The following is a 26,736-nucleotide window of genomic DNA, read 5'->3' on the forward strand; positions in this document are numbered from 1 at the left end:
GGGACAAAAATATGAGAAAGAATGGAGAACACATGGAGAAGACAAAGAGAGTTAGCACTTTATGATGCATTAAAGTGACTTCTACAATCAGTGATACTCTATTTGGAACAGAAGTGCCCCATAAATTTAAAAAAAAAAAAAAAAAAGAGGAACAGAAGCATCTGATATTCAGAATTTTCAGACCTTTTTTGGTAAGTTTATAGATACTTTCTATGCTAGATTTGTACCCAAACAAAGGAGAGATGGAGCACAGAACACCAAAATCCAAAATCCTTTCTCCCAAGTATTTCCAGTCTGAGAGAAAGAGCATGAGCACAAGCAGCTGCCAGAAAGACAGACTCCGAGATGATGATTAGAGTCAAGGGGAACAAGATCTGAAAGATAAAAGATAATATGAACTGATAGTGCTGAGCAGATAACATTCCCTGTTACCTCCTTAGAGCTTACCACCATCAGCCTACTGTCATGGGAAGGAAGACAAAATGGGAATATTGGTTACAAAAAAGCACAGGTGCCAAAATGAGATTGGTCAAAGACAGGAAGAAGTGACAGAATGAAGCTTGTTCAAAATGAAGTCTTTGCAATGATTATTTAATACTATTAAAGTGCAGATGTGTTCTTTAAAATACATCTGGATCTGATTACACACCACTTTTTATCTTGTTTTCTTCCTTTAACTTGGAAATTACCCGTAAATCAAAACAGTAGCAATTTTTGCAGAGATGAAAATAAGCAAAATCCAAGTTTTGTGGAGAAAAATCTTCCAACTGCCTCTTCGCATTGAGATTTCTTGTAAGTATCTATAAAAGCAGAGATGGTAGTGCTTGCCAAAAGTATTTCATAGCCATGGTCAAATGTGACATGAAGGGTGAATTAATCAATAGAACAGGCAAGATGGCCAAATATACGTTAATGATAGTAATTGAATAGAAACAGAATCATATAGGCCTAAGGGAAATGCGAAAATATAGGAGGATGGAGACAAAAGGATCTTAGAGATATTATAGTATGGTAAGTCTATGTACTATAATTGCAATAATATAAGGAAGAGCCTTTCATTTTGCCTAACTCATGTAATCTGTTTTTCAGCATGAAAAAGTAGGAGACAGATAACTGAAACGAAATACTAGAGGCAACTTCAGTACTCTCAATAGTAAAAATGCCTTAGAATATCAGAGCTGTATGCTTAGGCCACAGATATGCCACAGGACCACAGAAGACTCATAACCTTGTTAAGTCAGGCAGAGTACCTTAGGGCATATCAAATGGCACCTGACACCTACAGTATGGCACCTGAAATGTTCTCAAAGAGTCAGAAAAATCTCTCTCTAAAAGTGCCAGGCAAACTCTCCCCTAAACACAACCACCAACATAAAATTCCTTTAATGTTTTAATCCCACTTATTAACTCTACCAAATTCTCTTTAGGTGGAGTTCTTAAAGAAAAAGACAGGTTTCACAGTTTCACAGAGGAGGGTCACTGTACTGTTGGGTTATTTCTCTTGCAATTTTAAGTGCCCATGATTAAATGAGTTAGATGCAGAACAGTATATTGCATATTAAAGGCAGAAGACTCTGAAACAAGGTCTTAACTTTAATTATTTGGAGAGTTTTATGAGAATCTTCTGTTCTTGGGTTTTCTATTTCTCTTTGGAAGAGTAAATAAAATTAACTCAATTTCCAGCTGTGGACAGATTGTGGGCAGATAGATAATTACCCTGCCATACCCGTGGGTAGCCAACTTCCCCCACTGTTCAGTAGCATTTGAATTGTTTGCCTTATATCTCACTGGTTTTGACTTTGTTGAGAACAACAGAGGTGACATTTATCTCAACACAAACATATATTAGTAAGCCATTTTCAGAGATGCAAGTTAAACAAGGGCCTGTAAGGCACACATACGGTCAGGCATATTACAGCAATTTTAGTGACAACAAAGACCAGAAAGGAATTGTTACATTTGTAGATAATGTGATTGAAAGTTAAAGGGCAAATTCAGGTACATGTCACTATTCTCTCAATGCTAAAAGAAAGCAGGAAAATAATGACCTGTAATTCCAACAGGGAGCAAAGAATCAGACCTTCTACAGACAATAAGGGTGTTTCACCCCATACTCTTCTTTTGATTTTCACATGAAACCATACACTGAATAAATTCCTGGCACAGCTCTGTAAAATTTCCTATCACTGCAGCCAGTTATTAAATATCTAGGTTTAACAAGGGAAGTGACAAATGAGAATTACACAAAAAGTAAGTATTTGGTATTTTGGTAGCTTCTTGACACAGCTGCCATGAAACCAACACGAGCTGGATTCAGCCAGATGGTAATGACTTAAGAGTAGGGCTGCACAACTTACTTTAAGAGCTGCAAAAAGGAGGTACCTGACCCCAGTCAGGCGATCCAGAGTGCGTTACTCTGGCACCAATGTACTTTATACAACAAGCAAACAGAGTGAAACTACCTTGAAAGGATATCAAAAGAGCCCAAGGTTGGCTAGAGCTGTCAAAGGACAGGGCTGTGTTTGAACTTTGGCTGCTCTCTAAAGCTCAGGTGCTGCTCTCCCTTCAGGCTCCAACCCCAAAGCTGTCTTCTAAGGCCTGATGCATAACTAAGCATGGACCTTTTGTAAAATATCCTAGTGGCCAGAGGACTTGTAGAATAGCCATCTGTGTTCCAGCTTCTCCTCAGCTTATGGTGATTTAAACCCCAAACTGCCATTCCCAACAAGAGTGCCATACTATCAAACCCGAGTTAACTGTCAGAGGAGATGAGAGGATAGCAAGAAGATACTCTATAACCTTTCTTTCCAGGTTAGGCCACAGTGCAGTTAAAAACACACAAAAAAATGGAAGTCAAATGTCAACACAGAGGTTTAATTTGGAGGTCTGTGGATAGATGGAGAGTTGAAGTCCACTCCCTACCAGTTTATAGGTCTTCTTTTTATTTATTTATTATAATAATTAGAAAAATGAACAATTTCACAATTTAAAAAAATGGAGTCAGAATTGATATAGAAATTGATATAGAAACATTAATACCCAATGTTTTGTACATTTTTTTCTAGAAAATTAATTAACATTAATTTGGAGTATTCTGTAATTAAAAGTTTTTAAATTGTATCAAATTACATAAAACCGCAGTATGCTGTCTCTATGCTATTTCATTATTATTATTTTCAAGTGATAAATGATTGGAGGGCAACAAAAATGTTTTCACTCTAAACTACAGACAAGAATGTAGAGGTAGTTGATAAGAATGACTGGGATGGGAAACACTGCGACATCTGGGAGCTGGTTTTGACAGCACCAGCAGTGGCATTATAAGTAAAATGCAGAAGACTTTACATGGATTTACAGTCCATGCAGCAGTAATAATCCTTGACATGAATTATTTTTGAACTACTGCTGCCCGTATGCAATGTGTTAAGACAATGAACTTCCAAAAGCAATCAGAAGATGTCACAAATGTTACCACTCCACTCCATAACACACCATAGTGAATCAGGGCAGGCCTCAGGGAGACTTTAAAGAAGCGGTGGAGTGGTGGAGTACAGCACCAAGGCAAAGGAAGCCCTCAGAGGTTTAAACTCTCCCATTTCTGTGACTGTAACTTGGTATGACTCAGAGCCGGCAAATGCTGCAGCTGCTGCTCTTTCTCACACTAGGTGTAAACAAATGAGCCCTATGCATTTAGCAGCTCCTTTTTGGGAGAAAAAAAAATATATTTTTTTTCAGATTAGCGAAAACCTATCAATTTCTTGTGTTCTCTTTTAACTGTAGATTTTACTTCACCAGGTTTCTTTTTTCACCCTTACAGTATTGCATAACATCCCGAGTGAAAAGAAAGAAATATATATGTATGGGATATATGGACCACAAAGCTCCTCTGTGTGTGTTCTCTGTTACTCAGTTTACAGGGGCAATAAGAGAAATATAATTGCCACAGTTTTTTCACCTTCCGTACCCATTCCAGATTCTTTAAGGGTCTTTGAGGGACTTATTTTAAGCATGCCATTTAATGGCCCATAGAAAATACAAATCCACTAATCTGGTTTAGAAAATACCCACTCACTTTGGTACACAAATATTTATTATTTATCAGGAAGATATAGGCTATTATTGCAAATGATCACAAGGAATTTGAAAATACAAAATCAAAATGTCTGTTGTACACATCCCATGCATAGATGGAGCCAGATATTGCCCCCTGGAAATATTTAAGACTGCCATTAACACAAAAAAGTTCAATATTTTCAACTGACTCCAAATCCCCTTTATTCTTAGAGGGTCAGATTCTGCAGCCACCTGATTCAGTTCCAGAGGGATGCAGTCTCCACTAGGACACAACTATACCCTCAAATACGAGCTCTGCTATATGTTGATGTTGAAGGGTGAGATATAAGTCCACAGTGAATCTGAATGTGCACACTGAGACTATATCTAACACACTGGCAGTTTTGAACATGTATTTATTGTAAAAATAATTCTGGAGTATCATGCTGTCTGTATACACTGATAGTTTTATTGGCTTTCTTTTAGCTATATTTGAAAGACTTTGATAGTGCTCTTCAACAGACAGGAGCTTGTAGAGCATGTCACCATTTTGATTATAGTTGTAAGGTGTGGAGTGCTATAATCACAGGCTAGGATGTGGTTCACTGAGTAAAGGCCTGAATATATTTTACCACTGGGTATTAATAGATATTTATTACACAATATTACTTATCTCTAGTGCAGTATTTCCTGTATGTATAGTAAAAACAAACAAACAAACAAAATAACACTACAAACACAGTGTTAAACAAAATGACCTACAACTCTCACCTTACGTAGACTTTCCTGTTTGCATAACCAAGGATGTCCTAACAAAACAAATTTTTTATTTTTCATCAAACCTAAACATAAGAAGTCTTCAACATTTTGCAACAGTTAAATGCCTAATAGCTGCTGTTTCATCTGAGGCTGAAACGGTAGTGACCGAGTGTCTTGCTCTTCTGCCAGTTTCACTGTAGCTATAGCTCAAAGCAGCAATAAATCAGTTATATACATGTTTAAAACATCAACAATAAACCTACTGTCAGAGGCCCAGACTCTCCAAGCCAACTCCTCTGACCTACTGACTTTAATGATATTTGCAGATCAGGGCCAAATTGTGAATGTAAGTGCAGGTATCTATAGTTTAGGGCAATGCCATTCCTTGCTTCTCAGAGTGCAATTTAGCCAGAAAGGGTTTTCTTCAAAAAAAAAAAAAAATCTGTTAAAAGGGAGAATGACAGGAGTGAGACATGGCTCCTCCTCCTTCCACAAAGGATGCTTCCTCACTAGCAGAATCCTCCTTTCCTTCTCCCTCCCTCAGTTTGACAATTGCAGAGTGCCAAGACACGGAAATCATCCTTCCACCAGTGACATCTGTCTCCCCAAAGAGCTCTGGAGGCAGTTATTGTGATAGCTTTGGAGTCTGTCATATCATTAGGTGAATATTGAATAGTCTGGAACTTCATTCTCTTAATGTTAGTTCTGCTGACTCACATTTGATTGGCTGGAGTTAACTTGATGCATCATTTAATTTATTTTTATTTTATTATATTTTTTATGTGTGCTAAAAAGGGGAGGAAAAAAGCTTAAATGAATTTATGTGTAGGACTTACAGGTTAGGAATGCCTTCTCTTTCATTTATTCTGTGGTATATCCATAATTAACAGACGGCAATGTCCAGCTATGCATCTACTGGAAATACTGAGCTTTCATTGTGAAACGGCTGATGCATATGAAAGTGTAAGAAGGCTTTATGTGCCTTTTCTTTGCAAACAGAGACTTCAGAATACTCTCACTACTGAAGCATAAAGAAAAAAAAAAGACTTTTTAAAATAACTACTCTCCTTAGAAATGACATTTTAAAAGAGTACCAATTAATATCAGAAGCAAGTCGTAAGAGTTAAAGAAGTTTTAAGTATTATCCTTTTCAGCGTGGCTATCAATAGGAAGCCGACAATAGTATTATTGCTATTTACATATTGGTAACACACTGGTATGAATTTGCATAACGTATTGTGGTTCTATGCTCTAGGGAGTTGCATTGTAACATATTGGTGCTTAATGAACTCTGAAAAAATTGATTTTCCACAGAGTAAATTAAGGAATGCATTATAGCTGTTAAAGCAATCTTAAGGGAAATCTGAGGCTTCCACTGCAGCACCATGCTTAGTAAGTAATAAATTACATGTTATACTTATTTGCCTTAATTCATGCTAATTTTGTCCAATTAATGTATCACAGTAATTCAGAAGCCTGTCACAGGAGAGCTAATTATTTATTGGATTTTTGTGTTCAGCTCCCTAGGAGTCTACTAGCAAACAAACTTGCGACTGTCTTTCTGTTAGGTCCACAATGACATTCTTATGTCTTACTGTGGAAAGAAAAAGAATGTTATTATTTTCGGTTCAAGTTATAAAAATGGATCATTATTCATGTAAGTTATTTTTTTGTTTACAAACTGGTGTCACGTAGTGACAGTCTGCCATACTATTAGGATGAGATCCAATGTTTTTCCTCTTCCTGTAAATGCCTGAACATGACATAATTCTTATTAAAGACTACAGTGGTACTTTTCACAACCTGAAAGCTTCTGTCGAGTGTGTGTAAAGTTCAAGAAAAAAAAACTCTTCTCATTCTTTTCACTGAAACCTATGTTTTTCAAAATCCATAGGCTTGAAAAATCAAGCACAACATGCCCATTGCAGTTGATATGCTTCTACAAAAATAGATTTTTAACTGTGGCAGAATGTTAATTCACAGTGAAAAAAAAATTTTTGAATTATTTATGAGATTAATTTGTGCAATTCATACCTATAAATAATATGGCAGTTGCTAAATAATTTGCACAGAGTGATAAGATGCAGACATCACAGTTAAACAATAAGAGAGTCACCAGCTGTGAAATACCCACTATCTGCTAGCATTCTGTCATGCACAAGCATTTACAGGAAATTATTTGTTGGGGGTGGAAAGTATTAGATCTGATACTCCACTTCTTCTCATGGGTAGCAGGAGAATTCTTGTCAGTTGATTACTGTCTACGTGAAAAGAAGTGATATTTCTTTAAATGTATAATGCAAAGTGACGTTACCAGCAGGCTACATAAAATCATGTGATGTAACCTTCCATAATATGATGCACATGACTGGCTGTGTCACAAATTTAAAAAGATTTATTTTAGAAGAACAGTTGCGAAAAAAAAAATAAAAATATAACCCTACTCCTTTTCAGTCAGTTACCATTGATATGTGTCTGCCTATAGCCAAATGAATTCAGTAAACATCTCTGAGCAATATACCATCTCACACTTACTGTAGCTATTATTATCACTTAGAAAGCATCCATTGAGTACTTCATAGTCTTCTACCACCATTTTTCAATATCATCATTCCTAGAAAACACACAAAAGATTGACAAAGAATTAAGTATCCATTCCTTGTTGCTTGAAAAACAGTTGTTTAATTGTTTATGGCATTCCAAATTTGAAGTGGTTTTCTTCATTTTTATTTTTTTTCCTTGACTTGTCCACTTCAGAAAATATAAAACCTGTACTTAATTTTAGGCACGTCTTAAATCCTGTCAAAGTCAACAGGGATGATAACTGAGTGTTCCCCTGAACTAGGAGTTTTATTTTCAAACTGCATTACCTGGACATTCAGGACAAGGGAACGGAATATGGGCACCCCTTCTAAGGATGGGAGCACATATGGCCGAAAATACTGTGCAAACATGATGGCTATTTTATGAATGGTTTGGGAAAAGAGGCAGCTGTGCAGAAGAGTAACAATCAGAAAGGAAATCCCAAGAATCTAGAAGAAAAGACCTTATGATAATGTCAGAAAATTCTTCTCACCAGCAAATACATCAGTTTTGAAAGCCCATTTGCCTGAAAATACTGAGAATTTTTTCCACCTCTCAATCCTTTTCTTCCTATTAGTAGTCTGCATCATTGCCTATATGAAGAAGTTTAAATAGCCTCTTCTCATGAGCCAAAATCTGCACAACCTGACACTGAAAATTGTCTAAAACACTAAATCATATAGAACAAGTGACAGAGCGTTTGCATTGTAAAGATGTCACACTATGGATATACAGAATAGGAAAAAGCCTAAAATCTAAAAACAAGATTTGGAGTCCCTAGTTGTTATGAATGTTTTAAAGTGTCCATGTTTACTCTCTTGTTAAGCTAATGTGTTTGCTTCTGCTAGATGTAGCAGAAACTTACAAGCTAACTTTTGTGTTTCTTTGAACTAATATAGAAACTTAAAAAAAAAATAAAAAATCCTCGGAGAGGGAAGGCTAGCTATGAAGAATGAGATATTCATTACAGAGCCTTGACTATGTTTTCTCCTTCCTTCTCCAAGTAACCCTCCTGAAGAGACCAACTGCACAATGGAGGTAGGGAGAGGAAGAGTACTATATTTTTCCTTTATTTTTTTTTTTTTTTGTGCCAGCTAATTACCTCACTTTCCATGAAGGCAGCTGCTTTTCTGCTTGTTATGTCATTGGATTCTTCTCCAATCATTCTGAGTATGACAAAAGAAATCAAATCTCAACACCTTCTTCCACTACAGAAATGCAGGAAAATCCTCTTTACACTAAACACTTTTCTGGACTTTACACTAAACACTTTAATTTCTGGAACTATAAATTTCCCAACATCAATATATTTTGTTATTCTGCCTGACACCTGACATATTCTGATACATTAGTTCTTTCCAACTTCCAAAGGCAACTTCTTTCTCCACACCTGGAACATCTTTGTCTCACTTCTTTCCTCTCCCATGCCCTCCTCCCCTCACCCTGGCAAAGATAAGCAAGCAAGGGAGTTCACAGAAGCCTTTTTGGACTGACAAGATTTTAGTGGTCTTTCATCACCCAGCAAATGGAGGAAGGCTCTCTGTGAAAGCAGAACATGTATTTAAGATCACATTCAGAATGCAAATAATTTGAAAAATCAATGCTTATACATTGTTTCATGCCGTGCAAAATCTGTCCTGTTATGCCAACGGGCCTTCTTTGTTAGACCATAAGAGACAGTTTTTAAAGTGATAGGGGAGTCAGGTGTAATTTAATGAAACAGTACCACCAGTAGTATCCTTCCTCCCTCAAAGGACAAAAAAAAAAAAATAAAAAAATAAAAGCTTATATAAATTACAGAGATGTATAGAATCTCCTGTACTCCCACTTGGGTCTGTTGCCTTTTGTCCTATTGCTCTGAAAAGGGTCTGGGTCCATATTGCCTCTAACTTTGAATGTGGTAGTTGGAAACATGAGTTGTCTTTACTGACCCTTGTGACAGCTTTATCCCAGTGATCCCAGATGGACAAGGGTCTACAAGAGAGCAAGTGCAGGCAGTGGTATGGACAGTGAACAGAAAAAAATACACAAACAAACAAAAAAAAACATGTAATAGGCTCTTAGAGTCTAAAAATATAGTGAGCAAGACCTGAGTGCCCCAGAGCTGAATGTTTAGCCTACAGGGCACAAATGAAATTTGAGATGGATATACAGAGAATGAAAGTCTGAGGTAGTTTTTTATAGAGTGAATTGTAGCAATACGTAAGAAAAGGGGAAAGAAACTCAAAAGTGGCTATAAAAAGCGGCAGACTATTGTTACAAACAGAAACCATCGGCTGAATGAGTTTTTCTAATGGATACATTCTGCAGATCTTTGCTTTCCTTCCTGACAGTAGTGGATGGAGACTATGAATATTCACGATGCAGCTTCCAGGATTCACCCATGACCAGATTCCTCATCATGAGCACCATGAAGCTGATCACAAGCTCCTGTGATGTGTATGTGACTCTTACATTCCTGTTTCTGCTTCACTTCTCCCAAAGAGTAACAAAACAAATTAGAACTGTTTTTCTGTAATTTGGAAGATGACTCTCCAATTTTATTCAGAGTTAGAAAACAAGCAGATTTGTTGCCTATGATATTATCAAGATGGTTAGCAGAAATAACAACAGTAACAAGAGTTCTGTTTACTTATTAGAATCTCCTATTTTTGTGGATTTATTTCTTTTCTTTTTTCCTACACCTCCACCCCACCCCCATCTAGGCATTCTGGTATGTATTTACATGCTTTTGCAAGAGACAAGAGAGAAAAGAACACAGCAGTTGCTTATGTACTGTTTGCTGCCACATCTGCAGTTGCTGACCTCCAATGAAATTCTTGTAAATGTTGCTTGCATTAGTAAACACAGGATCTACGGTAATCAACTATATAACTATAGTTCATTAAAATCACTTACGAATAGCCCCAGTATGCAAGTGATTCCACCTGATGTGCATTTGACCCAGTGGTCTGTCAGAGGGTCACACCTCTCCTACTGCTCATACAAAACTCCTTTATTTCAGCATGCTACTGCAATTCACTTCTATTTTGTAAGTGGTTTATATTGTTCTGCTGGAATTAACAGGGATCTTTTCAGCTTTCAGATCTTCAGCTGAAATGTATTACAGAAATGCAAATAAACTACTACCTTATTATTTTATGCAGAGACTGCTGTATAGCTCAACCTAGCCATTACATTCACTTTCTATGCCTATCAGTATGCACTCAGAGATTGATAGATGATGGTTTTATAATTCTTAAATACTTTCTGATATCCTAAACCTATAGAGCCTTCAGACATTTTGTTCAGGAGATTTGGAATACTTTGCTACTTGAAATAAAAAGAGCTTCAATTGGCAGGGTTTTAAATCTAAACATTTAAGGCATTGATTTTACTTAGTTTTTCTAAAGTAACTCCTTTAGGAAATTGAGTGCTAGATTGCTAATTTTAACTTTATTCATTTTGAAGTGCTCCAGGACACTAGCACAAAGGGCACTGTAAAAATTGCATTGTGCTGTACTAGGTTGAATAGGATGAGTTATAGAATTATTTGAGACTTGAATTTCTAGAATTTAGTTATTAAAATGCTTATAATGGTAAAGGTTTTCATTTTATGTTTGGGCTTTTTTCCTTAATAATCATAGTTTCTAAGAAATATCTACCCTACACAGACCTTCTCTGTAAGCTTTCTAATATTTTCTTTGCCGAATGGCTGTACAAAAAAATTTATAGAAGTTATTCACACCTATATAAATATCATTTAAAACTCAAATTTTTATTGCCTAAGTTACAGTGGAAGTTCATTTTTTTATACAATTTTTCCAGTGCTGTATAATCCATAAAAGGATTTTTTTCTTTTGCAATATGATAAAAATTCTCACCTTGTATAAATCTGAGTATAGCATGCAAAAATAATTTGCGTTGCATAGTAAGAGTAAGTCATAGTGTTCAGAACAACCAATGCAAAATGAAATAATTTGGGTGTGTTTGAATTTTAGAACACTTTTACTGTAAGAGTTTTGGAGGTTTGTAGCCTACAACAGCAGAATTAAATGTATAAATACAACAAAGATTACATTAATTCTCCTTTGATGATTATAAATTTTATTCAGGATATATCATCACTGATCTCAGTTAAAAAAAAAAAAAAAGGTTCAAAACACTTTAACTTTTAAAATAACATTATAGTGTTATAATGAATTTTTCCCATAAGTATCCCTTCAAGATACTAGATAGTATAGTGTGCAAATGTAGAGAAAAATATAAGATTCTGATTTTTCCTCTCTGCTTTCTGGTTATTTGTCTCAATCTCATGCATACTCAAGTATACACTGTGAGGGATAAACACCTAACACAAACAGGCATAGAAATACCTTAAAAGCAATACGCAAAATGTAAGAAAAAAATGGTATAAGTTGAGAGAGGAAAAAAATCAAAAGTATTCAAAAAGGTAAACGTTGGCTTTGGAAGAATAAATGGAACTTTCCGTAACTGTTTTTTTTTCAAGAGCAGTGGAAAATATTCCTCACGTGTACAGTGTTGTGGTGGTTCTTTTTTTTGTTTGGTTGGTTTGGTTTGGTTTGGTTTCTTTCTTTCTTTCTTTCCTGCCTCTCAACAAGGGATAATTTGTGAAGGGATAACTTAGTGTAGAAAAAACAAGGCGGATGAACTTTAAGTAACATTTTAATAGATATACCACCAAACTTCAGCAAGTCATCGGGGAGACAGATCGATAGAATGTATGTTATCACTAACATCAAAAAGAATAGATCTATCACAGTAAAAAAAAAAAAAAAAGCCACAAACTATTTAAAAATTTAAAGCATTATCTATAGCATTTTTATTCAAAGCCTTTTTTGAACAACTGTGCTTGCTTCCACACTTCTTTGACAATAGAAACTACCCACAAACCTTACTCTCATGGTCATATTTTTGCATGGGCTTTTTAACTCTCATGTGTAACTAGATTTGGTATGTGCTTCAGTTCTGTCTAAAATATATGTACCATAAAAAATATGGTAATAAGTCATCTTAGTTTTAAAGGAAGAGGGCAATAGCACAGTCATCCCAAAGCAAAAAGCACAATAACAAATTAAATACATGTTTACTTTTATGTTTTATATATTATATCCATGATTATCACAATATAACATGCACTACATAGCATTTATCTTACCTTGCCTCAGTCAGATCCAAAAGAAATTGAAATCAATGGTTATCTTTTCATTGGTCTTGGAGTGTGTCTTTTATTTGTTTCCAGAGTGTCCTTTACCCTTATATTACAGATTATCCTTTTTTCTTCCTCACTGAGACCAAGGAAATTTGTGGTTTTATGTGGAACTTGCTTGTTCAGTGCCAAGGTATGTATGGTAGACACTTTAATGATGAACAGACAGTTCAGTGTTTCTGCTAAAAAGACCCATTGATTTGAGTAGCCCAGGGCCTATAAAGACTCCTAAAGCCTGGGAAGCACTTATGGTAAAACCTAATTTGCCAGGAAAAACGTAGCTGAGAGTAGTCAGTAACAGGGCAACACAAACCAGAAGCCTCACCTAAAGCTGTGAGTGTATGATTATGTAGCGTTCACATCCTGATGCTCTTCTGAGACCATAAAACTGGGAGACAAGACTTTAGAAGTGAAATAAAAACTGCAAGTTTGTCACAATTCTGTGAAAACCAGCAGGGGAAATTAAGGCCTGTGATTTTCCTACAACTTTAACTGTAAAATACTCTGATTGGTCTAAATTAACACGAACTATTAATCTACTTTTCCAGAAGTGAAATATGCAGTAAGTTAGAAACGAAGAAAACTTTTACATTTATGAACTGTACAATGGCTGTACTTTTAATTTAGAAAATAAAAAATCTACAAACAGGTGGGAAATATTTCTCATCTCTATGGGGAAAAAAGGTATTAAAAAATCTTGTTTTCCAGTTAAATGTCAAAAGTTTGCCTAGTAAGCAGGCAATTTGAAAATAAAGTTATTTAATCAATGCCTTTTTTTTTCCACCAAGAGTTTTGTGTAAGTATATGCAGTCTTATTTGTATGAGTTGCTTTTCTTGTACAAAGCAATGAATACTTACAATAAAGTCACTTATGTTGGCTGCATTTATCATTTTTTTAATTGTGAATTAGGCTTGAAGTTTCATCCATCGTGGTTATTTAGAACTGGATTAAAACACATATCATTTTTCCCCTTGGGGTTGGGATACAAAGTAGAATATTCTTACAAATTCATGGAAATACATTTAGAGGTCAGATTTAGAAATTTTGTCCCATGGAAAATTTCAAATAGGAAGCAAAATATAAGAAAATTTATTATTATTATTATTATTATTATTATTATTATTATTATTATTAAATCCTGCCATGCTGCCTGCCAAGAACTATGTTTCAAGTATCCTTTGATAGTGGGTTGCATAATCAAAATATTATATATATATAATGATCATCTTTCCTAGATAATCTGACTAATGAAAACACCCGGGAGACATAATGTAGCTGGGCAATCCAGTTACCCTTTCTTTAGTACAGACACAGGGAAAATCACCTTCTGCTAATCACTATGCCAAAAGCACCAGAGTGGCAGCACTAGAGTTTTCAGGCACATGGTTCTTAAACTATTTTTAGTACAAAAATCAGATATCACGAATGAATAAAGAAATGGGTTTAGGTCATGATCCCAGCTGGCCATTTAAAACAAAAACAAATAATGAAATATAACTTCTCATATTCCTCTCACCCAAGGCCCACTTCATGGTCAATGAGAGCTGCAATCATCTCTAAGCCAAAATTCCTCTAAAAAAGGACAGATAAATTATATCCAAAAAGCATCTGTTTCTTTCCGTTGACTCACACTAACCTTGCAGTAACTCATTTAGGTGTAGATCTCCAATACTAGGTGAGAACAAGCCCAGCTCTTGCCTTCATTCAAACACTGTTCTAGTGGAAAGAGAGAAAATATAGGAAAGAAAGCATGTCTTATTCTTCTAATCATTAATGCAGTTCTTTCACAGTAGAAATTTGTCCATTGCTCATAGTAGGACACTATATGGATTAGAAAGTTATTTCTATCTATTTAAAGCTCTTTTTGTCCACACCCTGATGTTATTTCACCTAGTGATTGCTGGATCTTTTTTAGGAGACTTTCACACTATATCATCTGACGAGTGGTAAAACAGAAATTTGCAAATACATTTATAGAGAATCATAGAATCATTTAGATTGGAAAAGACCCTTAAGATCAAGTCCAGCCAACAACCCAATACTACTAAGTCCACCACTAAACCATGTCCCTGAGTGTCACATCCACACATCTCTTAAATACCTTACTTCTCTGTGTACTAGTTCTGGCTGGGATGGAGTTAACTTTCCCCACAGCAGTGATGCTGTGCACTTGTAAGTAGAACAGCCCGAATATCACACCAGTGTTTTGGCTATTGTTGAGCAGTGCTGGCACAGGATCACGACTCTCTCCAAATCCCGCCAAGCCAGAAGGCTGGGGGTGGGCAAGAATTGGGGAGGGGACATTGCCAGGGCTGCTGACCTAAACCGACCAACGGGATATTCCATACCGTATGGTGTCACACTCAGCAATAAAGGGTGGGAGAGGGGAAGGAGAAGGGGTGGCTTTCATTGTGAAGATATTTCTTCCCCCAAACTACTAAATGTATTGAGGCCCTACTTCCCTGGACATGGCCAAACATTGCTCATTGATGGAAAGTAGGGAATAACTGTTTTTTCTCTCTTTTTGCTTATGTGCAGCCTCTGCTTGTTTTTCTTCTTTCTCTTTCTTTCTTTCTTTCTTTCTTTCTTTCTTTCTTTCTTTCTTTCTTTCTTTCTTTCTTTCTTTCTTTCTTTCTTTCTTTCTTTCTTTCTTTCTTTCTTTTCTTTCTTTTCTTTCTTTCTTTCTTTCTTTTCTTTCTTCTTCCTTCCTTTCTTCCTTCCTTCCTTCCTTCCTTCCTTCCTTCCTTCTTCCTTCCTTCCTTCCTTCCTTCCTTCCTTCCTTCCTTCCTTCCTTCCTTCCTTCCTTCCTTCCTTCCTTCCTTCCTTCCTTCCTTCCTTCCTTCCTTCCTTCCTTCCTTCCTTCCCTCCTTCCTTCCTTCCAAATTATCCTCATCTTAACCCATGAACCTTCTTCTTACCCATCATAGTTTCTACTCCCCCTGTTCCTTTGAGGAGGGCGAGTGAGAGGGTGATTTTGGTGGACTTCAGCTGGCCATCAGAGTGAAACCACCACACTCTGTATTTTCATATGACTGCCACAAAATTTCAGCACTTAAAGTTGTGTTTACGCTTTGTAAAAGGACACAACACAACAGTCTTCTGAATGGGGTTTACGGTTCAATTTACATGTTCAGCTGACTGAAGTAAATATTAAAATTAGATACGTACCTTTTGATATATGTCTGCAATTGCAATTGTCATTAATTAAAACAAAATATGAGTTTCAAGGGATGTCACCCTTCGTATTCACTTCTGAAATACAACACCTTAAATATAGGATGACTGCTTTGAAGTCAATAGATTCAGTCCAGTGTCACAACAGAGTCTACTCTGTGATGCTAAAAATCTCCATCTATACTTGTACTTTATGGCACATTACAGTATAGACATACAAATTTGATGGGGGGGGGGGGAACCAAAAATGTTGAACTTTGCATTTTTTTCTTTAACTGATATTTCAGTGAAAGAATGTATAGATACTTTGCCTTCGAGATATGTAAATAAGAGATAAGTGAATCACACTTCACAAGCATTAGTCAGCAAGTACATTTTAAATCCTTTCAGTTCCACTAATCAGATACTCTTACATCTATACCACTAAAATAATACAAAATGTTTGGAAAGGTCTGGAGAGATCATCACTTTACCCTTTACCCCAAAGGAGGTATCAGCGCTTACAAGAGCACACTTTATAACAATTTTTTTTTTATTTTTTTTTAACCTACCACATCATGAAAGTACACAGAAAGTCCTTTTTACAAGATTTGCAAGGGCCTAGTCCTACCATAAAGCGGTATGGTTGTATCGGGTTTATGTGGCAAGGTTTAGGTGGCAGGGGACTGCAAGGGTGGCCTCTGTGAGAATCCAGAAGCTGCCCCATGTTCGATAAGGGCCAGTTTCAGCTGCCCCAAAGGAACCTGTTGCTGCCCAGAGCTGAGCCAATAAGCAATGTTGTTTGCACCTCTGTGAAAGGCACAAAAAGAGAAAAAGAAAAAAAAAAAAAACTGCTGCACAACAGCAGCTGGGAGAGTGAGGAGTGAGAACCAGCCCTGCAGACACCCAGGTCAGTGCAGCAGGAGGGCAGGAGGTGCTCCAAGCATAAGTTCCCCTGTGGCCTGTGGAAAGAGGTCCCTTGGGGAGCAGGCTGCCCCCCTCCAGCCCATGGGTCCCCCATGGGGGCCGATGAGCAGATCTCCATGCTGCAGCCCGTGGAGGAGCCCCTGGTGGAGCAGGTGGGTGTGGCCTGGAGGAGGCTGTGACCCATGGAGAGCCCCCGCAGGAGCAGGCCCCGGGCCCACTGCCCTAACTCATTGGTAATAGGTAATAAATCTTATTAACTCCCTATGCTGAGTCCGTTTTGCCCATGATAATAATTATTGAGCGATCTCCCTGTCCTTATCTCAACCCTTGAGCCCTTTTCATTGTATTTTCTCCCTCTTTTCCTTTGAGGAGGGAGAGAGAGAATGGTTGTGGTGGAGCTCAGCTGCCCATCTGGGTAAAACCACCACAATGGTTTACATATATATATTTGTGGCACATAAAAGGCCAGATATAGGAAGGCAGATGTAGTGAAATATGAGACACTTAAATGATTTGCAATTGTCTGTATCTTCACAGAAGGTCTGCCTTAACACCCATTGAAATCAATAGGAATTATTTACCTTTAATTTCCAGAGACTTTGGAGCAAGCCCTATCCAGGCCCCATATAATAATGACATGCACAAATATAAGCATACAATGTTTCATACAAATTTTTATATGTAAAGTTTATTTATTTGAAAGCCTGATCCATAAACGAACACAAATCAGCATGAATGTTATGATTTTTTCTCCAGCTAAATTAAAGCGTCAATCTTAAGATAAGGACACATTAATTAATAACATAACTGGTGAATGTAAGGGTGTTTTGCCCTCTTCTCTTACATGCTTTTGTTGCATATAATTTCATATACCTGAATAACTAGCAATTTCTTCTTGCAGCTCTAAGAACAGCTCTTAACAGGGCTACAAGGACAACTCACATGAAAAATTTAGATATCTACAGAGAACCTTTAAAAAAAACTAAAGCTTTGTTTTACTTGTTTCTTGACCAACAACCTTTTACCATTCTGAGTATTTCCCATACAATGGAGATGTTAATAGTTCCCCCCAGTCTGTACCTTATCTTTTACTTAGGCAGTGCATTCGCATTTCATGTCCTTTCACAGTGCAGTTCACTTGGAGACAAAAGCAAGAGGAATTTGTTTCAGTTCAGCTATTCCGTTTTAAAAGACACTTTCCAGCTCACTTGCAGAAGCTGCCAAAAGGGAAATCAAGGATTGAGATTAGCATTTTTTTCCAAGATTTGAAAGACCAATAAATTCATGGGGATTTTTTTTTAATTTATTTGTCATTGATTAAAGTGTCCTTACAGTATTCGCTAATTGATGGACTGTCAACTATGGGACAGCTTTAAAGTATGCCTTTAATTGTAGAATTTTCCAAGATGTCATCATCAAATCTTAAATTTATCCTGTTGGAAACTGATTCCAGGTATTACACTTATCCAACAACTGCTATTGAATCTGTTTTCCTACAAGAACAATAAAAGACTAATTATGTTAGTTATATATTGGTCTCAGGATAGGCATTCTAAGCACATTGCTGATCTTTTGTTTACATGCTGCTCAAATGCAGTGCTATCATAGTACATATATACATATATCTATATATACATATATATAATGCAGTATATAATATGACATGATCAGGAAATGTTTTATCCAAATATTTTTAAATATACAACTAAAAAAAAAAAAAAAGGCAAATAGTTCTTCAAGCTTTCACCTTACATAATAAAGAGTGAAGACTCATTCTATTAGAAATTAATAAATTTAAAATTGTACATGGAATTTTTACTGTTTCATAGAATCTTAAATTCATAGAATATCCTGAGTTGGAAGGGACCTGCAAGGATTATGAAGTCCAACTCCTGGCTTCACACAGGACCACCCAAAAATCAGACCCTATGTCTGACAGCAAAGTCCAAATGCTTCTTGAACTCCAGCAGGCTCAGTGCCATGACCACTGCCCTGGGGAACCTGTTCCAGTGCCTGACCACTTTCTCAGTGAAGAACCTTTTCCTAACACCCAGCCTGACCCTCCCCTGTCCACCGTTCCCTCGGGTCCTGTCGCTGTCCCCAGAGAGCAGAGCTCAGCACCTGCCCCTCCACTCCCCTCGTGAGGGAGCTGCAGGCCGCCATGAGGCCTCCTCTCATTCTCGTCTGCTCTGGGCTGAACAAACCAAGTGACTTCAGCTGCTCCTCACACTTCTTCCCCTCATGACCCTTCACCACCTTTGTAGCCCTCCTTTGGACATTCTACTGGTTTTATATTCTTTATACTGTGGTGCCCAGAACTGCACACAGTACTCAAGGTGAAGCTGCACTAGCGCAGAAAAGAATGGGACAATCCCCTTCCTCAGCAGACTAGCAATGTTGTGCTTGATGCACCCCAGGATATGATGGGCCCTCCTGGCTGCCAGGGCACACTGTTGACTCATAGTTATCTTGCCATTGACCAAAACACTTTTACCCTTTCTGCAGGGCTGCTCTCCAGCTTCTCATTTATTTTATGTTACAAGGTATACAATGACTATTTATTACCAGTTATTACCAATTATTTATTAACAAATGACCTCAAAGAGGATTACAACCTTGCTATAAAAAATATTGTTTTAAGTAGATGTGGAACCAGTCACTGATTCAAAGCCTCAATACGAGGGAACCTATTTCATCAAGAACTTGTAGTGGGTCTTTTGGCTACTGCTTTCCGTTGCAAAAATGCTGGAAAGAATATGATAATTCTTCTATTCCTCTCTCTACCTTATTTGCAGCTAGTACATGAAATTTCATCACATAGAGACTGCTGGTACTCATGGAGTCCAAAGATTCAACTGTTTTTCGTGTCTCTGTGTTGGGAAGAAGTGAAATAAAAGCCCTCTCCAACAAAGGTCTTAGCACTAGGTAAGCATACAGTACAAAAGCACTCTATACATCAATTCCAAATACAGTGTGACAGCTATTTTCAGATTATATTCTCCAGAACTCCAAGAGATAATGACCTGTGTCCAGGCCCTCTTGGTATCAGATCAGCCCATGTTACCTTCTTGGTAGAAAGGACTAAAAAGCTCTATCAAAGTCATGTATTACAAAAGCACTTTGATATTTTCTAGATCAAAACTTTCTACATAAATGTATAGTATTTTCAAAATTATTAAGCAACAATAGCAGCAGAGCTACTAATCTACTTAAAGATCAAAGACACAGCTCTGATGAACCTCTGCCATGTTTTGTCAGGAGAGGGTGGAATAATTTCTCGTTCTGGCCATTTTATGGTTACCAAACTGTTCTTTGAAGCCTGAACCATTAAGAGCTACATTTCGATACATATTACTTTGAATTTCTGGACATAGAATCATAGAATGGCTTGGGTTGGAAGAATTTTCTCCTAATGTCTAATCTAAATCTCCCCTCTTTCGGTTTAAAACTGTTTTCCCTTGTCCTATCATTATCTGCCTGAGTCTTGGACAACCTGCTTGAGTAGGGGAGTTGACAAGATGACATTCAGAGGACCCTTCCAACCTTAACCATTCTTTGATGCTATGATTCTGTGAATAAGTAGATTATAAAAAAAAAAAAAAAAAAGACACCATGCTATAATGGTGACAGTACTTGAAAATATAATACATATTAAATATATATTTATATTGTAATCCATTAATATGGTACATTTTCATAGTTTCTTGTAAGGTTTGGGACCAGATTGTACAAGATAGGTTTCAGCAATGGAAAATAATATCATTTGGCATTTTTTATGTCTCTTACAAAGTGGAATCGTAGAATGGTTTGGGTTGGAAGGGACCTTAAAGATCATCTAGTTCTAACCCCCCTGCCATGGGCACGGACACCTCCCACTAGACCACATTGCTCAAAGCCCCATCCAACCTGACCTTGAACACTTCCAGGGGTGGAGCATCCACAACTTCTCAGGGCAACCTGTTCCAATGCCTCACCACCCTCATAATAAATATTTTTTTCCTTATATCTAAATCTACTTTCTTTTAGGTTAAAACCATTACTTCTTGTCCTATCACTACACTGCCTGATAAAGAGTCCCTCTCCTGCTTTCTTGTTGCACCCCCCTAGAGGTACTCAAAGTCCTCTATAAGGTCTCCCTGGAGCCTTCTCTTCTCCATGCTGAACAACCCCAGCTCCCTCAGCCTATCTTTATAGGGGAGGTGCTCCATCCCGCTGATCATCTTTGTGAATGTTGATTTATCTCCAGCAGAGGTCTGCACTGAGCACTGTTGTCAACATTCCCACCAAGAAAAAATACTGCCAAAACTGGCTCAGATCGTGTAAGACCTACACAAGGGACAAGGCCACCTATGGGAGTCTTTACGTTAATATTGGCATTGGGCCTAAGCCGTGATTTAAGTTCCCTGGCAACAGATCTATTAAAGCGATATTACTCAGATTCACACTGCCCCTGAAAGCTTTATTAAATGATTATTTCACAGCATGGAGGGAAATGTACTGAAAATTAATATGCAGCATCAGCCAGTCATGGCTCATAGCTGAAATATGTTCTTTATGTCAAAAAGTAGAGTAAGAAAGTGTAAGTGAAATTCTTCTCATTAACTTTACTTATCTAATCTGGCTTCTAGGGCTATAGTCAATGGGAAGCAATGGCCATTTCTAGTGTTATTTCTTTTTTTTTTTTTTTTTTTTCTATCTTAACAGACCAGTCTCAGATAGGATGCATTGCTCTCTGGAAGTGCCTCTCAACTTCTGCAGACCATTGAAGAAGCCCAGTTGCCTTGATGGAGTGGCGGAAGTTAAACAACATGAACCCTAATGTATGTGAAAGGAATAAGATTTGATTTATCCATCTGACCAATGGGATTTTGACAGGCTAAGAGAAGCCTCCTCAGTGTATACAGGATTTATTCTATTAGATTATCCTTTTTTGCAGAAAACTATTTGAGACAACTACTGCCAAGTGAAATCTTGCCCACACATATTTCATCAAGAGAATTGTTCAGAAACAGTTAATTAGCTAAACATCTGAAGTGTTGCCACAGTCAGAATATTCATATTTTCTTCTATAAAAACACAATTATGTGTTTTATGAAGGTGATTTTTAATGAACGGTTAAGACCTCTAAATAATTTAAAGATACAATTTAATCTTAACAAAATTTGTCATTTTACACTATTACATTGCTAAAAAATGTAATAATTTGGATCATACAGTCCTAAAGTTATGAGCAATTAAATAAATTGGCAAGTTCTCCTGCTTACTTCAATTAATTTAGAAGGTGGAGGATAGGAAGAGGCCGGGCAGGCAGTTCCCATTCCTCTGAGCACCAGGTGGCAGTCCAGAGTTGACCGACAGGTCTTTGTTAATAGAATAGAATAGAATAGAATAGAATAGAATAGAATAGAATAGAATAGAATAGAATAGAATAGAATAGAATAGAATAGAATAGAATAGAATAGAATAGAATAGAATAGAATAGAATAGAATAGAATAGAATAGAATAGAATAGAATAGAATAGAATAGAATAGAATAGAATAGAATAGAATAGAATAGAATAGAATAGAATAGAATAGAATAGAATAGAATAGAATAGAATAGAATAAACAGAACAGTTCAACTGGAAGGGACCTTCAAAGATCATCAAGTCCAACTGCTTGACCTCTTCAGGGCTAACCAAAAGTTAAGGCATATTATTGAGGGTATTGTCCAAACAGCTCTTGAACAGGCATGGGTCATCAACCATCCCTCTAGGAAGCCTGTTCCGTTGTTTGACCACCCTCATGGGTAAGAATTTTTTCCTTATCAGAGGATACCTTTTCAGAGGTCTGAACCTCTTCTGTCGCAGCTTTGTGCCCTTCCTGTGCATCTTGTTACCAGGGAGAAGATATCAGCACCTCCCACTCCACTTCCCCTCCTCCAGAAGTTGTAGAGAGTAATGAGAGTAAGAAGTCACCTTTCAGCCTTCTCTTTGCCAAACTAGACCACCCAAGTGTCCTTAGCCCCTCCTCATAGGATGTGTCTTCCAGCCCTTTTACCAGCTTTATTGTTCTCCTCTGGATGCTTTCAAGGACCATGACATCCTTTTTATATTGAGGAGCCCAGAACTGCATGCAATATTCAAGGTGAGGCTGCACCAATGCTAAGTAGAGTGGGAGAAACACCTCTTTCAACCAGCTGGCTATGCTGTGTTTAATGCATCCTAAAATGCAGTTTGCCCTTTTGGTTGCCAGGGCACGCTGCTGGCTCATGTTGAGCCTTTTGTCAACCAGCACCCCCAGATCCCATTTTCTCCTGCCCTCCCCAATTTTTATTTCCAGATGGAAATCTCTCCTTGTTATGGTACTTGTCTAACTATTATGGTTCTGAAAATCTCCTAGACTTTTCCGTCTGCTAAATAACATAAATTCACACTGGTGATTTAGGGTAAAAATTCTATTTGTGGAGAATAAGATTCATGTTTTTTTTTTTTCAGAAACTCATCCACCAGACCACACTAGCAGACCTAAGAAGTTTCAATAATCTGGAAAAAACATGTACAGGAAATATGAGGCATAGCAATCTTTTATCTCCTAGGTCTTGATATGTTTCACAGCACAGCATATATAACTCAGATCTCTTCAAATCTCTGTAACTGAAAACAAAACAATACTGGATAAGAGACAAGCACACATTACAAAGTGGTTGAACTGGTGTAAGATCAGTATCCTTGTTCATAAATTTGATGGTCCAAAAGGTCAAGTGTTGGCTATGTAGAATATGTAGAACAGGTTACAATCTGACAAGTTGAACTGTTTTGTTTTTGTTGGTTTTGTTTGTTTGTTTGTTTGTTTTGTTTTGTTTTGTTTAGCTTTCATTGTTAACCTCTGGAAGAAAAATACATTTCGTTATACATAAAAGAAAAAATGATACTAGTATGTGCACCAAATTTGTCAAACATCCATAGAAACTTTATGGAAATCTTTCTTTGTTTGTTACTCATCATTCTTTCATTTTAGCTAGTCTGGTGACCCATATGAACATTAAATCTTGTTAATGAAGGAGATAAACAACAAAATTTGGAAGGAACAGTAAGAAACTTAAAACCTTCTACACAGTGATAAAACATATTTTTTCCTAATTATCAGAAAAATATTTTCTTATTAATATACACAAATATTTCACTGAAAATGCTAGCTAATTACCTGTGTATAAATACACAGGTCATTCATAGCCAGTAAGACAAGCAGTCACTCTTTCCACCTTGCAAAATTATGCTCACAGGTATAGATAGCTCAAGTTTATAAAAAGGACCGATAATGATCATTTACATAATTTACAATGTTGAATTATTCTTTATTTGCCAGTCCTGGGAAACTGTCTAATGGTTTGAATTGCCATTGCCTGACTGTCTGCTTATTGAAAATGAATTTGAACTGCATGGTGCTCCCTGTTCTCTACTTCATGTAACTGCCAATAGAATTTCTAACATCTTCACCAGAAGGTATCTAATGTAGTTGCAATGCTGAGATAGATGCATTTTAAGAAGATATTTTGTTAATGAATGTTGCTAAAAATATAAAAATGTATGAATTTAAAACCTGTGACAGTCTACACGAAAGTAAAGCTCTGAACAAATGCCATTAAAAATTAGGACTAATAAAAATGATATCCATTTTCTCAAGGAAATTTAACATTTTTGAGAATGTTTATTGAACTACTAATTCTGTTAGGTTTGCTAAGTTTATGTTCAGTAAGCAACATTGTTTGAATAAATCTGCACCAATAAAAAGGAAGTCTATATTCACCATCCCTCATCATCTTGACTAAAGAACTGAAGTTTGCTAGTCTTTTATCATGCATACGTTCATTTGTTTGCAGTTGATGTATCAAGACTTTTAGTTCCTGTTACATTCTTTCCAAATTCTTCTCCACATAATTCTAATTCTAACATTTGTGAAATCTCAGCTACTAATTTTATGAGATTCTACCCAAAGTGTTCATACAAAATACCTGTTTAGAAATTTCATATAATTTGTCTTACAAAGAAATAAACTGTTTCTTTCGGAACACTCTGTGGTGGTTTTACCGTGCTAGGCAGCTGAACTCCACCACAACCGCTCTCTCACTCCCCCTCCTTAGAAGAGGAGGGGAAGAAGTAAAGGAAAGAACAATTCACAGGTTGAGATAAGGATAATTTAATTAAAGGGAAAAATAATTATTAAGGACAGATTATTATTAATTAAACAATTTAACTAAAGAGAAAAAAGGGAAAGGGGAAAAGGGAGGGGGAAAGGGAAAAGCGAAACAAGTAAAGGCTGTGTGGAAGTGCAGAGGAAAGAAATTACTCTCTACTTCCCACAAATGAGCGATGCTTGACCACGTCCTTGAAGCAGGGCCTCAACGCACGTAGCCGGTGTTCGGGAGGACAGACGTTTTCGCAACGAGAGCCCACCCCTCCCTTCTTCTTCCTTTTTCCACCTTTTATTGCTGAGTGTGACATCATATGGTATGGAATATCCCTTTGGTTGGTTTAGGTCAGCTGCTCTGGTGATCCTTTCTCACTTTTTTGCCCACCCCCTAGGAGGGTTAGAGAGAGTCCTGATGCTGTGCCAGCACTGCTCAGCAGCAGACACAACACTGGTGTGATACCACTGCTGTTCTAGCTACAAGTGCAGAGCACAGCACTGTATGGGCTGCTGCAGGGAAAGTTAACATCCCAGCCAGAACCAGTACACACTCTCATGTGGTTACACGTATTTTAGTGATGTTCAAAAATCGTAGACTGAGAACAACTTTACTTAAAATTAGTGTGTTTTATTCTCTCTTTAAAATACACCTGTGGAACTTTCAATGTGCACCGGCTATTCTCATCTTTTTATGCTTTTGTGACAACATGAAAGAGCTTTATAGCCCTATAGATAGGTTTATAAGGGAAAGCCCATGATGCAAACTGTGCAGACAAATTCTGCTATAGTAGACTATACTGCTGGTGCAGAACCCAAAGATAGGGGCAGAGTGGCCTTTAATGAAGGGGTTCGAACAAAATTCAGGAATGGAAAGGGATTCCAGCTCAAAGGATCAAAGGATCATTGCTCAAAGGGAAATGAGGACAATCTCTGAAGGTCATAGCTACTCTTAAAACCACTTACAAAACAGTACATGGCCCAAAGTAATAGAATTAATACTAACATTTTCAGTTATATCTGGGGTAGCATGAAGTCACACATATGTGACCACTGCTCAGCTGAGAAGCGATAACTTACAATACTACAACAAATCCAATGCTTTCAATTTCTGTGTTCTCTTATAATCAATAGAGCACAATGGTGGTATAAAGATTTTTTTCAACCCCACACTCTGGGTTGAGAGTTGCACCTTGATAAAGACAGTACAAAATTTTGCCATGCGACTAAATTGTTTAGAGAAGTCTTCAACCAGTTTCTCATACATAGCTTCCTTCACAAGTTTTACAGTAATCACTCCAGTAGACAATATTTTAAAAACAAAAATATATATACACAAAATATTAATACTTTATATATATATATACAGATATATTTGAACATCAATGTATTCAAACATTCTTTTATAAAGAAAATAAAAATGCACAAAGAAAAGAAATTGAAGCCAGATATTATAGAAAAGTCACCAGTGATGTCCAAAAGCATAGGCATTTGACCAACTGTATGCTAGCTAACATCAATAACTGGTGAAATAGAGTCATCCAGAACTTCATAAAAGTCTTTTTTTTTTTCCCTACCCTGAAGTGTTACCATGTCCAAGTAATAATAGCACAGTTTTATTCCACAGTGCCAGCCCTTTTGAGCATTCTGAGCTGAATCTGCTGACTTCAGTAAGGAGAAAAAAAGAAGAAAAAAAAAGAAAAAAGAAAAAAAAGGTTTTAATGCTTTTTATTGCAGCTAGACCTGCAAAACCAGCACAGCTGAGAAAGATGGTTTCTGTTCCTTCTTGTTTGTCTTCAGTAGAATTCTTTAAAATGCCAATGAAAAAAAAAAAAAAAAAAAAGGCCTATTTGTCATAGGTCATTGAATGTAGAAGTTCCCAGGC

At 36.9% G+C, this 26,736-nt stretch overlaps 1 long non-coding RNA gene across 2 annotated transcripts; it reads left to right on the forward strand.

Annotated features, from left to right (window-relative positions):
- Positions 1-15,462: 15,462 nt before the first annotated feature.
- LOC106042056 (uncharacterized) lies at positions 15,463-23,300 on the forward strand. Of its 2 annotated transcripts, XR_010829050.1 has the most exons (5): positions 15,463-16,925; positions 19,481-19,610; positions 21,390-21,505; positions 22,567-22,811; positions 23,162-23,290. It is a non-coding gene; the product is annotated as an uncharacterized lncRNA (long non-coding RNA). The 2 variants fall into 2 exon arrangements; XR_001210894.3 differs by lacking the exon at positions 22,567-22,811 and having other exon boundaries at positions 23,162-23,300.
- The last annotated feature ends 3,436 nt before the right edge of the window (positions 23,301-26,736 follow it).

This window comes from Anser cygnoides, chromosome 1, assembly GCF_040182565.1.
Source record: "Anser cygnoides isolate HZ-2024a breed goose chromosome 1, Taihu_goose_T2T_genome, whole genome shotgun sequence".
Classification (NCBI taxonomy): domain Eukaryota; kingdom Metazoa; phylum Chordata; class Aves; order Anseriformes; family Anatidae; genus Anser; species Anser cygnoides.